Here is a 17,986-nt window from a genome sequence, read left to right as displayed (position 1 = left end):
CGTTAAGGTATTAAAGCACGGAATGGTATCGTTACTTATTGCATGCTAGTACCCGTCCCACAATCCTATCAGTCTGGGAGGCATTGAGACTACTAATCCTAAAGGGGAGGGAGTTGGGGCTTTTTGGGGAGTTTCGAAGGACAAAATACTAAGGTGTCAATCAAAACACATAATGCAATAAATGGGAGGGCAAATAAGCAAGTAAGGCTCAAGTAAACCTCCTTAAATCAGATAAGCCATAGAGTTTAGCATGTCTTGCACATACTGGTTTGGTATATATTAAACTTAAACGTTAAGGCAGGCTGATTTATCACATATTTTCAGATAAGAAGTCTGAATTAGGCCTGCCTGCTGGTTGTAATTATCAAAGACTGATGCAGTTATAAAATTTTACCCTAAGGCTTGCTTAGGCGTTAAACAGAACCTATAGGCATGATATCTAGGAAAAACAAAGAGAGTAAACTGATTGCAGAAAAGATTTGTTAGTTACAAAAACATAAGTTCTGCAGGTGCTTACGCGTTATTTCTACTGATTTTAGACGAATTGGCTATTCAAGTTAGTTAACAGCTCCTATAGGCATGCTTTCTAAGTGTCACTGATTTTAAACACTGTTTTTTAAACACTATTATTATTATTATACAGAAATCCTATAGGCAGGTCATCTATATGTAATTGGTTAGTTGTTTAAATCCTATAACAAGTTTGCCTAATGACGGATGCACATGCAAAATTGTAGAAAATCCTATAGACATGGTATCTATATGAAAGTGCAGAAAATCCTATAGGCATAGTATCTATATGAAAGTGCAGAAAATCCTATAGGCATGTTATGAAAATGCAGAGTCCCTATGGCATCTATATGAAAATGCAGAGTTTCAGTGATTTGTATAAGATGCAGAACTTTTAGAGACAGTAATTCCTACAAGCATGATCTCTAGATGGGATACAGAATTTCAGAAATGATAACCCCTATAGGTATGATATCTACCCCTTGCATGCATAGTCCCTACCCTTTTTTTTTTACAGCCAGCCCCAAATGTTATTACAAAATTATTACATATTAGAATTAATCAAAAAATAAATAAAATACATCCGAAATCAGAATTTCAACAAAAGAGGGCCTAATTCAGACTCCCAGTCTGACATATGTAGTAAACAAACTTCCAAGGATCCAGGTTTCCAAAGCCTTCTCTTATTTGGGATGTGTCAAAGTTCCAAGGAGCTTCAAGAGCTCCCGGCAGTGCTTACACCCCAAACATCATTCCAGAATTGTAGTAAAGTGCAGTGTGGAAAAGCCAACCCTCATATGTCCAAGTTCAGAGGGAACTCAAGGTCCCAAGGCAAGGCTCATATGAGAGGGGCAGAACTTTAAAGTCTAAGAGTAAGTGCAAGTGCAGGGGAGGGGAAATGATAAGCTGGTAGTCATGCAAAGAAATTTGAAGTGCTGGCACACCCCTGACCAATTTTTCATTTTCAAATTGAGGAGTTATGACTTATTGAAAGCCAGGTTCAGGCCTGGATAGCCATTTAAAGGCTACTAGACCATAAACTTTAACTCAGCATACATAGGGGGTAATGATAGGGAATTCATAACAGAAACAGTAAAGAAATGAAGAGGGGGCAAAGGGCATGATCAGCAATGAAACATACTGAGACACTCTTTACTTGGGGTCAAAATTTAGTTCATGGACAACAATTCATGTTGCCATGCCCTGAATCCCCATTTATAAACACATAGAGGGTAAGGGAGTAGGGATCAAGCATTTGCAGGAAAGTAAAGCGAACAGTAGCATATGAACATGTCAAACTCTGCAGGTAATAGGCATAGATATAAACACTATAAGTAAACACATTAGGATGATTGCTGGGAACTGAGTTAAGACATACCAGTAAAAGAGCAAGAGTAGGATGCAAACACAAAGCAGTAGTAGTATATTAGCCTTGGCTTTTAGCCGGCCTATAATAAGAAGGAGTAGAGAACAACAGTAGAGCAAAAGAGCAAAAGGGAATGCAGATTTTGAAAGTATTCAGTGGTGTGTGTAAGTCAGAAGACTGTTGTGTGTGTTTTTTGTAAAGACTTATGGTATTTATAGTCAAAAGTAGGTGGTAAAATAAGGTAAAAATCACGGAAATATGTTAATTGAAGAACTTGGAATCAATTAATCAAAGAATCAAGGAAGTACTCCCATTAATTAAGGGAATCAAAATCAAATGAAAAGATTCAGCACCATATAAGGCAAATAGGAAAAATCAGCGTAGGATTAAATAAGGAAAGAGTCAAGGTTTAGTATTGCATATAGTAGTCGAGTAAGACCAAATTCAGGAAAATTCCAATTAAGGAAAGGCTTAAAAGAACAGAGTACTATAACAAATAAGGTAACAAAACCAATTAATTCAAACGGGCGGATAGAATGTTATATTTTTTTTTAAGAAAGTTTTTGAATTACCAATCAATCAAGGAAAATCAGAATCAATCATGTGAAGTCATGATTCTACATTTTTAACGTATAAATAGAGGTAAATGAACAAAATTAGCGAGCAAAGTTAACTAGGAAGGAACAAGGGATGAACAAACATAACCACTCAGAGATAGTGAAAACAAGTTAAGATTCAGCAAGACATATTCGAAGCATGGTGACTATGAAACATCAACAAGAATCAAGCAAATAGGCCAGCAGGCAGAACCAAAGCAAGGAAAATCAGGCTAATACACACAATCAAACGAGGAAACATGCTAACACATAGAGACAAGACAAAGGAAATTAGGCTAACACAGGTAATCGAAGCAAAGAAACATGCTAACACACATAATCAAATGAAGAAACATTTTCTAGAAATTAGGGTTTTTAGTAGAGTCAAACTAAAAAACGGTAAGAGCATAGAAATCGGTCAGAATAAACAAAGAAAAGGTTTTAATCATAAAGAAAATCAATCGAAGCATGCATAAAAAGAAATCCCAGAAATCCTAATTTCGAAGAAAGTGAAAAAAAAATGGCTCAAAGCAAAGAATCTTTCAGAATAAACTCGAGAATAAACAGAGCACAGAGGAAAACATGAGAATAGCATGAAATGACACCGTTTTTGAGAGATTCAGGAGAGAGTTAGGGTTTCAAAAAAAGGAAACTTAATAGAAGTGGGAAAAACCTGTCGTAACCTCATAGATCGTGACATATAGGGTGTGATTTTGCCTGAAATCACACCGGAGAACTCGCATATAGAAGAACCAAGAACCCTAGGTCTTAAATCGCCATGGTCCATAAGCCTCGAAGGTCTTAGAGGTGTTGAACAGGACGATGAGAGGTCCATCGGAGCCTTGGGTTTGAAGGGAGGTGGCCGGGGATGGCCGGGAAGACGGTGGAGATCATCGGAGAAGAGAGAACCAGAAGGTTCTAGAGAGAAGGGAGAGGAAGAGACGATATAGAGAGAGAGACCGTATGTGGAAATGAGGGGTTTTTGGGGGGGGTAATTGAATTTAATTAAGGGAATTAAATCTGGGTCGTTGATCTTATTTGATCAATGGCTCAGATTGGACCGGGTTATATTGGGGATTGGGCTGGGTTAATTCAATCAGGATATTGGGCCATTTGAATCTGATAGTGGGTGTGGCCAATTTGGCTACAATTGAAATAATAAGGGATGTTTGTTAAATAGTCAATCTCCCCTTTTATTATTTTATAAAATAGTAAAAAGATGATTTAAAAATAAATTAAAGGCACTGAAATAATTAATAACATATAAATGTTAATGTAAAAATACTAAAAGTGATCTTAAAATTATAAAATGTTATTAATTGTAAAATAGGCTATAATTGCAATTACATGCAATTAGCTTAAAAATGCCAAATAAATTTGTAAAAAAATATGCAAAAATCACCTTAATTATATATTGGTGTAAATACGGGAATGAAATAAGTTATTCACCAAAAAATGATAATTTTGAGAATAACTATTGGATTTTGTGGTATTAAAATGGGTAGTAAATCGGTTTAAAAATTATTAAAAAAAACTAAAACTCTTGGGTGTGCTTATATATGCACATACATGCTATTTTGGAAGTATTTTAGGTACAAAAATACCTAGGGAAAAATTGGGTATCAACAGGCATTTGCTCTAGAGCCTCCACCAAAGGCATATTAATGGATAAGCTCTTCATCATGTCAATAAACTTCTTAAACTGATTCTCATTTTACTGCTTTATGAGCCTTTGAGGATAAGGTGGAGGTGGCCTTAGGAAAGGATCCTTGGCTTTAGGCACAACCATTTCTGGCATGTCTATTACGTGTTCCCTAGACGGGTTCACGTCATTCTGAGTTTCCACCTCGGTATCTTGGATATCAATCCTCACTTCCTCATTCACGCTCTCATTAATCACATTTTCCACCACCAAAGAGATATTATCCTCTTGCAACTCAACTTCATCACTCAAAATTTCTTTTTGTTTGGAGGCACTTACATCACCGCCTCGTCCACTTCTTGTAGTTACCGCCATTACATGCCCGAGATTGTTCTCACCCTTCGGGTTTACTACTGTATCACTTGGTAGAGCCCCCTTAGGGTGAGTGTTTAATGATTGTGAGATTTGGCCTAATTGAACCTCCACGTTTCTGATTGAAGTATTGTGGGAAGCCAACTGAGCATCAGAGTTCGCATTCTTTTTCATCATCGGTTCAAACATCATTTAAATTCTCCCCATTTCATTGTTAGAAGAACTAGGACCTTGGGATGGAAATGGGGGTAGATTGTTCGGTTGTTGATACATTGGGGGACTTTGAAAGCCTTGCCCCCGATTTCCTTGGTTTCCATTATTCCAACCACCCTGATTGTTGTTTCCACCTCAGTTGTTGTTGTTGCCACTCTAGATTGTTCGATTGTTGATGCATTGGGGGCCTTTGAAAGCCTTGCCCCCGATTTTCTTGGTTGCTATTATTCCAACCACCCTGATTGTTGTTTCTACCTTAGTTGTTGTTGTTGTTGCCACTCCAATTACCCCGATTGTCTGATTATTGTTCTGATTACCCCAGTTGGAATTTTGGTTGTTGTTTCCCCAATTACTATTTCCTTGTTGTTGTTGATTACCCCAATTGCCTTGGGGTCTCCATTGTTGTTGGTTGGAACAATTGCCCCTTTGGCCCTGATAATTATTCATATATTGCACTTCTTCATTCTGCTCATCATAACCATCATCTTGGAACCCACCACTATCTTGGTCAAATTGATCCGAACTCCCTTTATTTTGTTGACCTCTTTGTCTTCTTTTGATCACTAGCATGTTGACACCCTCCATAGCATTAACTTGTAGTTGTAGTGGAGTTTGAACATATTGTAGTTGTGCCTTTGCAAGCTGGTTCATTGTGGTTGTCAATTCTGTTATTGCCTGTCCATGATCATGAAGTTCTTTGTGCAAGTGAATGATCATGGGGTTACCCTGAGGCACATTTGCTCTACTTTGCCAAGCGGAAGACGTGTCTGCCATTTCATCCAATATAGCATTAGCCTCATCATATGGTGTGTTCATGAAATTTCCCTCGGCGAGTTGATTCACTATGCACTGGTTTGTTGTGTTAATGCCCCGTTAGAAAGTCTGTTGTATCATTGCCCCAGTCAGATCATTGTTGGGACATTACTTTATCATGGTCCGGTATCTCTTCCATATCTCATGTAGTGGTTCGTTGGGCTCCTGCTTGAAAGCTAAGATTTCATCCCTCAAAGTTGCCATGTGCCCCAACGAGAAAAACTTTGCAATGAAGTTATCCTCCAACTCATCCCAAGTAGTGATGGAATGATTGGGAAGCCTTTCGATCCAATCCAATGCCTTCCCTCTAACTGAGAAAGGGAAAAGTCTCAACCGAAGTGCATCCTCTGACATATTTGTTTGCTTGCTCCCCCAACAGGTATCCACGAAACCCTTAAGATGTTTGTAAGCATTATGATGGGGAGCACTCGTGAAATACCCTCACTGCTCTAACAATGTCAGCATCATATTTGTAATTTGAAAATTGTCCGCCCGGATCCGAGGTGGGACAATTGCACTAGCATGCATATCCTTGACTGGGAAGCACTCGAGGAGCCATTCTTGGAGGTGGTGGGGGAGGGTCTAGACATAATTATTGGCCTGGCGGCCTCTCCTTTGAGCTTGAGGTACTATAGGAACCTCATCATCAATATTATCACCTACCGCCTCCCCCGGCGGATGATCTTCAAGAGGTGCGTTGTTTGCTGCCATTTTGTACCTGAATTTGCGACACACACAAATTAGTAACGCAGAAGGAAAGAAGAACAATACACAAAACTATTTAGATAGATAGCCAAAATCATTAGCTCCCTGGCAACGGTGCCAAAAAGTGATCGGTGCCAACCCTACACCACTACAAAGTGGTGAGAGCAGTCGAAGCAGGTTTTACCCGAGATGGTCGGGATCAAATCCACAGGGAGATAGAATTGGGAATTGGATTCCTATCTAAACTAAAAATGTGTAGTGCTCTTAATTACACTTTCAATAATCTTTGGTTGTTTGTTACTTCTAATTTTTAAGCTAATAGTATGCTAAATTAAACTAAGAGTGAATGCTTGTAAGGTTTGCTAAATGGTTAAAGGGGCACTGGGGAAGTGACTTTCCCCTAGGTGACTACTTGAAGGGATCTAAAGCCTAAGGCAAAGATGTTATGTTGGGGATTACGATATAGCCAATGCACGGAATTATTCACTCTATACCTCTCGGTAGCTTGAGTGACTTTACCCAAATTGACTTTCTCAAGACCAATTGGGTGTCAAAATTGTGCAAGCAATATAGGCTCAAGTAGGGTATTATTATCTCTAGGTTTAACCTTTTAGTTGGGCTATCAATCTCTTGATTACACCCCAATTCCTTGTTGGACTGATGTTCCTAGTCTCAAGCTATCTTTCTCAAGAAGAGCCCAAGTCAAATAGGCATAAATTAGTGTTTGTAACCACTAATTCAACATGGAAAAACACAAATCAGTCCAAACATCAAACACCCATAAACATCTAAACCTTAAATAAAAAGACCCATCAAATACCCACACTAGGTTTGAACCACAACCCTAGCTAATGAGTCTAGCTACTCATAATAATGAAAGAAAACAGAGAAATAGATGAAGAATAACCCATATAATTTAATTACAAACTAAGATAATGAAGAATCAGCATTAAGGTAGCTACAAATTACTCAAAATAGAACGAAACAACCGTTCACGTGCTCTGGAGTCTAACAGATTACAAAATATACCCTAAAAATGTGAAAAGAAAGTACTTATACTAAGCCAAATTTTTTAGACAAAAATACCCCTGCAGAGGTACCATGAAAAATATACCGCGGTCGCGGTGAGGCTTTTTGGCTTGAATATTCACTCTCTGAATCTGGCCACCGCGGGCCGCACAAAACGCATCGCGGCCGCGGTGGCTTCATTGCGGTTGTCACACCTATTTTTTTACCATCCCGAGAGGGTATATGAGAGTTTTTTCAATTAAAGTGACATTATTCGAGATGAGATTTTATTTATTTAATCAGAGTTACCACTTAAAATAATTTAATTGGTGTCCCAAGTCACCGGTGTATTTTAAATCCCAAATCGAGGAAGTTTTTATTTTTTTAAATTTTGCGAACCAAAAATTCTAGATAAGGAATTATGTTAGCCTGGGAGAAGGTGCTAGGCATTCCCGGGTTCCGTGGTTCTAGCATGGTCGCTTAGTGATTATTACTTGGCTTAAATTGTTTAACTACTCATTTTTAGGACATATGTGCATTTATCTTTTTACCGCTTTTAATCACTTGATTATTCGCATTTAAAGAATTGTGTTACGCGTACGTATACTCTTTTCTTTTGGCGCGTCAAAAATCATGTCACGCGAACTTGTCCACAATTAATAAAGCTTTGTTTATTTTATTAAGAAAAGTTTGGTTGAAGTTGCACGAACGCATCCCTCGAGTTACTTTTAGAATTAAATTCGTAATTATGTTACGCGAACGTATACATAATCACAATACTAATCTAAATCGAGCCTAGAACAAACTACGATTATTTAGGGTTATTTTAATACTACGTTAATATTTATATTAGGTCCATAGGTTATTTAATGGAAAATGGCACGCCTCAAACTATTTTTACTAAAAGGGGTTTACATTTTTTTTTAACTAAGATTACTAATTTTGAAGCTCAAACTAGGAAATCTTTTAACTAGAAATGGGAATGGCGGGCTTAGAATTATTATTGGACAATTGTTTTGGGCCAGGACATTCAACAATGGAATAAATCTATAAATACTCATCCTTAAAAAGAAGTTGGATCTGGAAAAGAAGTTGGATCTGGGCTCCAAATTTGGGCCCAACAGAACGGTAGTCCAGGACTGGATTCAACTAGTGTTTGCCCATATTGGGCTTCAGGCGGGCCCAGTTGTGAATTTATACCGGCTAGGCCTGTCCACCTTTACATTTAACTAGATCTGTCTATTTATGATCAAAGCATTTCAAATTATTGCTTAAGTAAAGAATTCAGGACATCAAAGATCAAAACGCATTTCTAGTCTCGAAGGTTAATCGATGATTTACAAAATAAAAGAAGCATACACTTATATCAAAAAACAAAAAAAGCCTGGATTTTGGGCTTAGGTCCCAGGCCCAAAGGCCTAGGTCCAGATTCCCTTCGTGGGTCAATATTCAATTGGGCCTCAAGTTCAGCCCCACTTGATCAAGGATAGCCCTTTTTACCCTTACGGATTGGGGCTCTCAACCTAAGCCCATTGTACCACCAGAATTATGAACACTCTTGTTGATAACTCATACAAAATAAAAGTCTTACTTATTACAACACTTCATACAGAATTATATTTTCTAAGAAAAATCTATGAATATTACATGATATTCTATTAAGTACATAGAATACTATTCTAATTGCTAATCTGCTATTATTCTCGTTTCATTGATGAACCAGTGGACACCTGCCTCTTTTGGACATTGTTTATCCATCAAAGTTGGGCCTCTCATATAAACAAACTAGATTTCAGCAAGTTTAAACAATAGAAATTTTAAACTCTTTGCCTTGGAACCTGCTGATTTGGTCAACTGGTGACTCAAATATGTGGTATTGGCTAGTAGTTTGCAAATAAAGCCCAAATGACTTCAACACAACATCAATCAGAAAGAGAACAAGAGCAAAAATGAGTCAAACACAACTGCTACCAACAACAAACTTTCAATTCTTAGCCCTTTAATCTGCTGATTTGGCCAACTAGTGGCCAAACTCACAGATTACAGCTCATAGTTAGCAAACTAATCTCAGGTGACATCAAGTAGACAACAAGTTATGCATTTAAATAGAAAAAAGAAAGGGGAAGACATGACTCTAATGAACAAGAATCAGAATCAGCATTATCCAAATATTTAACTAGAGAGCATCTTTAAACAAGGTCATTTTTAGAATGATGACTGCTAAACATTCATGTGTTAACTCAACTTGTTCATACCAAATTACTTCAAGTTTTAAGCTCACATAATAAGAAATAGTTGGGATACACATCAATGCAGCCAAAAACTAACATGAAAAGAACAACTATTCATCACAGGTAACTTGCAGTTTTTTATCCCATATCATTTTAACAAACTCATTACATGAAGAAAAGTTGAGTTCAATACCTTGAACAAACAGCAACAAGAACAAGCAAGTGCTAAGACAGGAAAGTACTGTTTAAAACTTGAAAGAAGAAAGGAGTAGCAGTAGAAATTAAGCAGCCCAACAACCAAATGAAGTTCAGAGTTTCAAACCAAAGACCAAAAACTTGAAGCCAGAAATTCTAAAGAAGACCCCTCAAAAATATCCTCCTAACTTCAAACCAATATTTCTAGCTTGTAGAGAATCAGAAAAATGAGAAGTTTTGAAGTTTTCTCAAGATTTCTGGAGTCTGAACTTTTCAGAAAGAAAATAGAGCTTTTTGTGCAGTAAAAATGATGTTGAATGTGTGTCCAAATCAGAATGAGAGGACCTACCTATATATAGGCTGCCTAGGAAGGGTATATCTTAGGTATATTCCTTATCCTAAACCTCTGAAAATAGTACGATACAGCTGTCCTTCTTATCCTAATTCAGCATCTTTTGTAACAGCTAGGGAAGCTATACATTTATGATTTTTTAGCCTAAGTAAAAATCCAATTTTACCCTTTAAGTTACTGCCTATTTCATCTTTAACCTAAGTTCTGATTTTAAAGTAATTGCAACTACTTTAGGCTTTTAAACAGGTGATTAAATTGCCTAAAGGTATTGTATTTCAAATTCTGAAATTAAACTAAGGTTTTAAAATGGTTGTTCAGAGGCTCAAATCTAAGCTTAACACAAATTAAACCTAAGTAATCACATGTATAGGCAATTAAGACTCAGACTCAAAAAGGGTTTACTCAATTTTAACCAAGTCTGAACTGAATTAATTTAAAGATGAATTAGGCAATTAATTAACTTGAATTCTATCCTAATTGAATCAAAGTATGCTAAAAACTACTTTCTAGAAGAAGAATCATGAGATGAAAAGAAAGAGCACAACACACAAAATTATCAGAACTGATCATGCAGATTAAACTCCTAACTATGAAATCTAAACAATGAAACTTGTTAAAACATAGGAAAATGGAAAATAACCTAAATCATGCAACTAATCAGAAATGTGAACAAGAAAAGGGAAAAGAAAACAGAAGAGAAAATGAAATCATGGGGAAACAGAGTAAATAACAAACTAAACTAAAAACGAACCCTAAACTACATGATTAGTTCTTAATGACCAAATGCAAAGGGGTACAACAAAAAATCTAGAACATACAATTACAGACAGAACAAACAAAATGAAAAAATCAATCAAAGGAAAGGAGAAAGAGATGGCCAAAAGAAAAGAAAAAAGAAAAGAAGATAGAAAATTAGCCCAGAAAATTACCTATAGTAGAATAAACTGAAACCGGAGGACATGGTTGGAGCTTGGACTGGTTAGGGCCAGCTTGAAAAATAGGTCAAACCCACATGAATCAACTGCTCTCATCAAAAGCAGTTGACTCATGTAGAATTGAGCCATAAAATCCCGGAATCGGCTTGGTAGAAGTTTTAGGTCTTCAAACTCTCGATCCAAAATTGCCCAATTTTGAGGTGCTTTTTGGGCAAACCAGTTGGGGATTAGAGGTGAAGGGAGTGAGGGGACAAGCGGGTGAAGTTTTGGGTGGATTTGGGGAGATTAGGGTTTTGACCAAGATTTTGATCTAAGATTCGAGGAATTTAATAGGGATTTGGGGAACATGGTTAAGAGATTCATAAAGAGGAGGCGAAGGGGAAACTAGGGTGTTGATTTGGGGTGGATAGGGGCGTCGGGACCGCTGTGAGGCGATTCCCGGCGGGTGATTGACGGCGGAGCAGTGACGGAATAAAGGGGCGGCTAGGGTTTGCTTTGAGAGAGAATAGAGATGGAATGAGAGGGGTAATAGGGGGCTGGTCTTCGTTCAACCAGTTATATGGTTAATGAGGGATTAGTTCTGGGCCGTTAGATCATAGAGATCCAACGGCTGTGATTAAGAGGGGACAAAACTGGGTCGTTTTGGAACGGGTGGAATGAATTTGGGCCTGGGTTTGGGTAGTTTGGGGAACGGATTTGGGCCTAATTTAATCAAGAAGAGACCCTTTTCAAATACCTCTCTTTTTTATTCTTTTTCTTTTCTCTTTTTTTTTTACTTTTCTTTTTTTTAATTAAAGAAAAATCCTAAATTAATCTAAAAATGTGGAATTAAACTAGTTACCTAATTACAAAAATTATAAAAATCAACTAATCCTAAATTAAAAGTGAAATAATCAATAATTTCAAAATAAAAGAAAAAATGAAGCATTTTTGTGATTTTCATTTTATAAAATAAATAATCACTGATTAATCCTAAAAATATATAAAATAAAGCCTAAATGCAATGCATGATATTTTTGGTATTTTTTTATGATTTAAATAAAAATTAAACATGCACAGAAATGCAAACAATTAAAAAAATTCTACTAAAATTCCTAAAAAGGGCAAAAATCACATGCTCACTGCGGTCCACATAAAATGTTCCGCGGACCGCACTGGCTTCAATTGTCCAAACTTCCAACTCTATGAAACCCCCTCTTCGCAGACCGCATAAAATGGATTGCGGCCGCGAGAAAGCCTCCGCGGACCGTACTGCTATAAGCTCCAAATTTGCACCTCTCTGAATCTCCTCATAACGGACCGCACTAAATGGATTGCGGTCGCGATGGGTCTGTTGCAACTATGTTTTGACTTGTTCTTGGTACCTGTGCATGTTTAACTCCTTTTTAGCTGGTTTTGACTACTTGCCACCTTTTTTACCAAACCCTACAAACAAGTACAACATGTAAGCCTTTGGGATTATTTGTATATATTTTTAATCAAAACTCAAGTAAAATGGAGTGTAAAATGAACTAAAATCCCTAGTTATCAGAAAGCTATAAACTATCTAATTTGTTGAAAGGAATACAACGATAGTAGTATAAACTAGCTATGTGAGGATATGCAACCAAAGGGGCAGTACCCTGTGTTAAAGAGAGAGAACATGACCTAGGGATGGCGCTCGGCATTACTAAAAGGAAATGTAATCAGGAGTTGGCACCTTTGTATTAAAGGATAGAATGTAATGAGGGGATTGTGCCCTGGATTACCAATATGAAACATAAAAAGAATGTAACTAGGGGTAGGTGCCTTGTATCACTAAGAGAGAATATAACCAGGGGTTGACGCCTATATCACTGAGAAGGAAATGTAACCAGGGGTTGGTACCCTGTATTACTGATAAACTATTGAATCCATCTATGCGAAAAGGTTCTACCTGAGTCAAGCTATATAAAACAGGCCTGAGCGAAGATTACTTCTACCCGGTAGTATGAGCTGGATCCCCCTATGTGAAAAGGTTCTACCTGAGTTAAGCTACGAAAATGGGCTGAGCGAAGAGTACTTCTACCCAAAAATATATGTTGGATCCCCCTAGGCGAAAAGGTTCTACCCAGGTTAAGATATGAAAATAACCTTAGTGAAGAGTACTTCTACCTAGAAATATGAGATGGATCTCCCTAGGCGAAAAGGTTCTACCTAGGTTAAGCTACAAAAATAACCTAAATGAAGAGTACTTCTACCCAGATATAGGAGCTGGATCCCCCTAAGCGATAAGGTTCTACCCGAGTTAAGCTATGAAAACAATCTGAGCGAAGAGTACTTCTTAGTGGAAATATGAGTTGGATCCCCTTAGGCGAAAAGGTTCTACCCGGGTTAATCTACAAAAACAACCTAAGCGAAAAGTACTTTTACCCGAAAATATAAGCTGGATCCCTCAAGGCGAAAAGGTTTACCCGGGTTAAGCTATGAAAACAGCCTAAGCGAAAAGTACTTCTACATGAAAATATGAGCAATATCCCCCTAGGCAAAAGTGTTCTACCCGGGTTAAGCTAAGAAAATGGGAGATATGAACAGTAGTGATGCATGCTAAAAAAAACGAAAATGGAGATTTTGAGGAACTTACCTTTGGTGACATTCATCCTTTGAGAATCGCCATTTTGCACCACTTTGTTCCTGCTTCAAACAAAGAAAAATTTATGAGTTTTCAAAGTGCTGGTCGGTTTGTGGCCTTGATGCCCTGCGTAGTTTGAATTCACTGCCACTCTGCTTTGGAAGAACTTATTCTATCAGTGTGTTACCGAGGTGCTTGGATACTCTGTATCGCATTCTGGAGACCTTGGCTTTCCGACGTTGCCCCTGAGTGTTTCATACCCCGAATGTCCATGGTACCACTAACCCTTGTCCCTAAGGCAACACAATTTTCCTTTAAAATCAAACTTAGATGTCTTGCACCCAGTACTAGTTTGTGTCCATAGTACTTATCAACTTTTTCGATGAAGCAAGTCTTGTTTAGGCGACTTTTTTGGTTTCTTTGAGACACTTTGTTCGGCTTATCAAAAAAGATCACAAATGGATTTGTATCTTTGTCAATGTCGTATATGCCACAAATTGTGCTCGGTACTATAGGAAAAATGTAGCCAGTTTTACAACCATTCGTTTATTTCACTTTTGATACAAGATTACACTGAAAGGGACTCAAAGAAAATTATGGGTAAAAACATAAGAGTAATTGAAAGCAAAACTGAATCATGTTTAAACAAAAGGTATCCCTTTCAGGGAGAGGAATAGGGAGACTTCTCTGGAGGTATATGGCGACTTCAATGAATCGTGACATGTATTTTGGACAAGACGCTTGTCTGTCTGAGCTGTCTAGTTCTCAAAATCTATCACAAATGTTCATTTTGAAACTATCTTGGTTTTGCTCATGCCAGAGTATCGAAGACCCTCATCTGATTAGTAGCGCCCTTTGTGGGTTTTTGCTAACTAATCTCTCTCATTTATCTACTCACCGTTGCCTTATGGTGTCCATATGGGTTTTCACCAACAAGACTCTGTTCTTTCTCTACTCAATATCGTCTTACGGTGTCCATACAGGTTTTTACCGATAAGACTCTCTCATTCTTTTCTTTTATTTTATTTTCTTTTTTTTTCATCGCCCTTGACTAATACATGTGGTAGGTTGTCCAATGCCCTTGGCATGGTTACTTCAAACAATTTTAGAGATCGATCAGATGGTCTTAACTGGAAAAAATGAAATATCCTTGAATTGAATTACAACTTTTGGAACCATTTTTACAGAAAGACTGTGAAAAAATAAAACAAACTTCTACCCTAGTTTTGGAGTATTGGGGATATGGATTTTTTTGTTGAGATAGGACTGAACCCAGAGTAAGGCTGCCTATGTATCCTTTCGGAATCAGGTCAAACATAGTTCACTAACTCAGAAGATTTGTTGTTTGATTTTTTTTCTTTTTTTTTCTTCTCTTTTTTTGTTTTTGTTTTTACAAGTAAACAGGTTCAAAAAAGAGGGAAAACCAAGAAGATAAATATGGCTCAAATGGGTGACACCTATTTGGGATAGTGAGCAATGATAGTCTTCATGATCTCGATCTGAGAAAATCAAGCGCGAAATTTCCGCAGTGAGTATATATCCAACATAATATCTTTTGACTGCATCTGCATTAATAATCATGTCTGGTAACTATCCTTCTTCATCTACCAATTGCAAGGCCCCTTTTGGTAACACTTTATTGATGATGTAGGGTGTTTGCCAAGTCGGGGTGAACTTTCCTTTAGCTTCTACCTGGTATGGAAGAATACGTTTCAAGACGAGCTGGCCTACCTCAATGTGCCTAGGTTGCACTTTTTTGTTATAAGTGCATGCCATTCTTTGCTGGTATAATTGGCCAAAATACATTGTTGCTCGATGTTTTTCATCAATCAACTTTAGCTGTTCTAATCGGGTCTTGACCCACTCAGTTTCTTCAATCTCCGATTCTAAAATGATTCGGAGAGAGGGAATTTTGACTTCAGTCGGTATTACAGCTTCAGTTCCATATACCTACAGATAAGGAGTTGCACCAACAGATGTACAAGCAATCATGTGGTATCCCAACAGAGCAAAAGGTAACTTTTCATGCCATTTTCTGGACCCTTGAATCATCTTCCTAAGAATCTTTTTGATGTTCTTGTTTTCCGCTTCAATGGCTTCATTGGCTTTTGGTTGGTAAAGCGTAGAATGGCGATGCACAATTTTAAATTGCTCGCATACCTCCTTTATCAAATGACTATTTAGATTGGCTGCATTATCAGTGATAATGGTTTTTGGGATACCAAAACGACAGATGATGTTGGAATGAACAAAGTCTAACACTGCTTTCTTGGTGACTGCTATGAAAGAAACTGGCTCCACCCACATGGTGAAGTAATCAATGGTGACCACAATGAATCTATGCCCATTTGAAGCCTTTGGCTGAATTGGCCTAATAAAATCCATCCCATATTCAACAAAAGTCCAAGGAGCAGACATAGGGTGCAATTCCGACGGAGGCGAGTCAATTAGGTCGCCATGAATCTGACATTGGTGACACTTGAAACTGAAGCAATCTCGCTTCATAGTAAGCCAATAATACCCTGCCCGCAAAATCTTCTTCACCAAAATATATCCGTTCATGTGAGGCCCACATACCCCTAAAGGCACTTCACTCATGATCCGCTCAGCTTCTATGGCATCTATGCATCTCAACAAGTTCAAATCTGGGGTTTTTTTGTACAGGATTTCCCCATTCAGGAAGAAACCACCAGCGAGCCACCTTATAGTTCTTTTTTTATCTCCCTTAGCATGCTCCGAGTATTCCCTTGTTTTCAGGAATCATTTTATGTCATGATACCATGGTTCATCATCTGGTTCTACCTCAAATGTATTGAAGTAACCGTGTTGATTCCGAACATGGATTTCCAATGGATCAATATGAGTGTTGCCTGGATAAACGAGCATCGAGGCTAGGGTACGCAAGGCATCGGCTAGCTTGTTGTAAAACCTGGGAATGTACCTGAACTCGATGGATTTGAATATTTTGCTCAAGTCTTGCACACGTTGTCTGTATGGAATAAGCTTGATGTCTCGAGTCTCTCATTCGCCTTGGGCCTACCGGATAAGCAAGTCGGAATCACCCATAACCAATCGTTCATGTACATCCAGATCGAGGGTCATTTTTAGACCCATGATACATGCCTCATATTCTTCCATATTATAGGTATATAAGAACCGAAGTCGAGCTATTGTAGGGTAACGTTGTCTATTACATCACGTGTTTACGTACGTTACGATTTTGTTTTCAGTTAACCGACGTAGACGTGGGGATGAGATCACCTTGATGTTAACGTACTTCCACTATTTATAACAAGCGATATATAAGTGTTATGAAGGATAAAGGGGTACACAGATTAACAAAAACGAGTTTCGTTGAAAGTGGCTAATTTGGAATAAAATACGGGTCGAACGATAATACCCGATAATTATAAACAAGTACCACGTAAGGTACCATATGACTACGGTAGTATAATATATAAAGTATATATGAAGTATTTTAAAAAAAAAATAGAATTTTAAATAATTTATGGTAATTTTTAAATTATGTGGGTAATTGATTAATTACCGAGTAGTAGAACATTACACAGTTAACTAATAAGACAAAACCCAACTAATTATGCCCTAGAAACGTGGCACAAGGCCACTAATTGAGAGGGATGACTCTTTAAGTCTATGCCTAGGTGACAAACTAAGCATAAACAAGAATGGACAACTATCTAAGTTGATTGATTACAAAATCCAATATGAAACAAAAAGGAATTCAAATGTTATTCTTTCAAAACAGAACTTCGTTCAACATGCATTTCAAATTTTGTTCAGCATTTCAAATTCGTTCAAGAATTTCCATCTTTCTTGGTTTGAAAATTAATATCCATCCTTCTTGGTTTGAAAAGTTGGAGAACAAAACTTAAGAAAAATTCATTCAGCATTTCAAATTTTGTTCAAGAATTTCACAGAAGCATATTCATTCAAATAATTCAACAAACAAGTATGTTAAGGCCCTCCCTTCTTTCTTTTGGCATGGTCCAAATTATACTGAAGAAACGAGCAAACACGCAGTTTGCATAAGTTACTCCATTCATAAAAATAGTAAGGGTGTCTATATTCTTGATTCCCTATGAAAAATATTATTATCTTCTGTTCGTGGGTCTCAGAATAACACACAATTAAAAAAGTTTATCCAGAAGGAATATTGGGATTATTACGTATTTTTCATGCATTTCACTCATTTATGCATGTGCATTGACCCATGACCAGATGGTATTATATACGAGTATATATGTAAATATATGTATATAGGATATGGGAAAAGGTTACGGCGTTATATACGCACCACCACCTAATTAGCTGGTATATGTCGATGATATTGCCCACAGTGGCCGAGATGATATGATGGGATGCCCTCAGTGGCTTTATGATTGTCATGACCCAAATCCCGAACCTGGTCGTGATGACGTCTCTCGTGAAGACAAGGCC

This window comes from Nicotiana sylvestris, chromosome 10 (assembly GCF_000393655.2).
Source record: "Nicotiana sylvestris chromosome 10, ASM39365v2, whole genome shotgun sequence".
NCBI lineage: Eukaryota > Viridiplantae > Streptophyta > Magnoliopsida > Solanales > Solanaceae > Nicotiana > Nicotiana sylvestris.
This window is presented reverse-complemented; position numbering follows the sequence as displayed.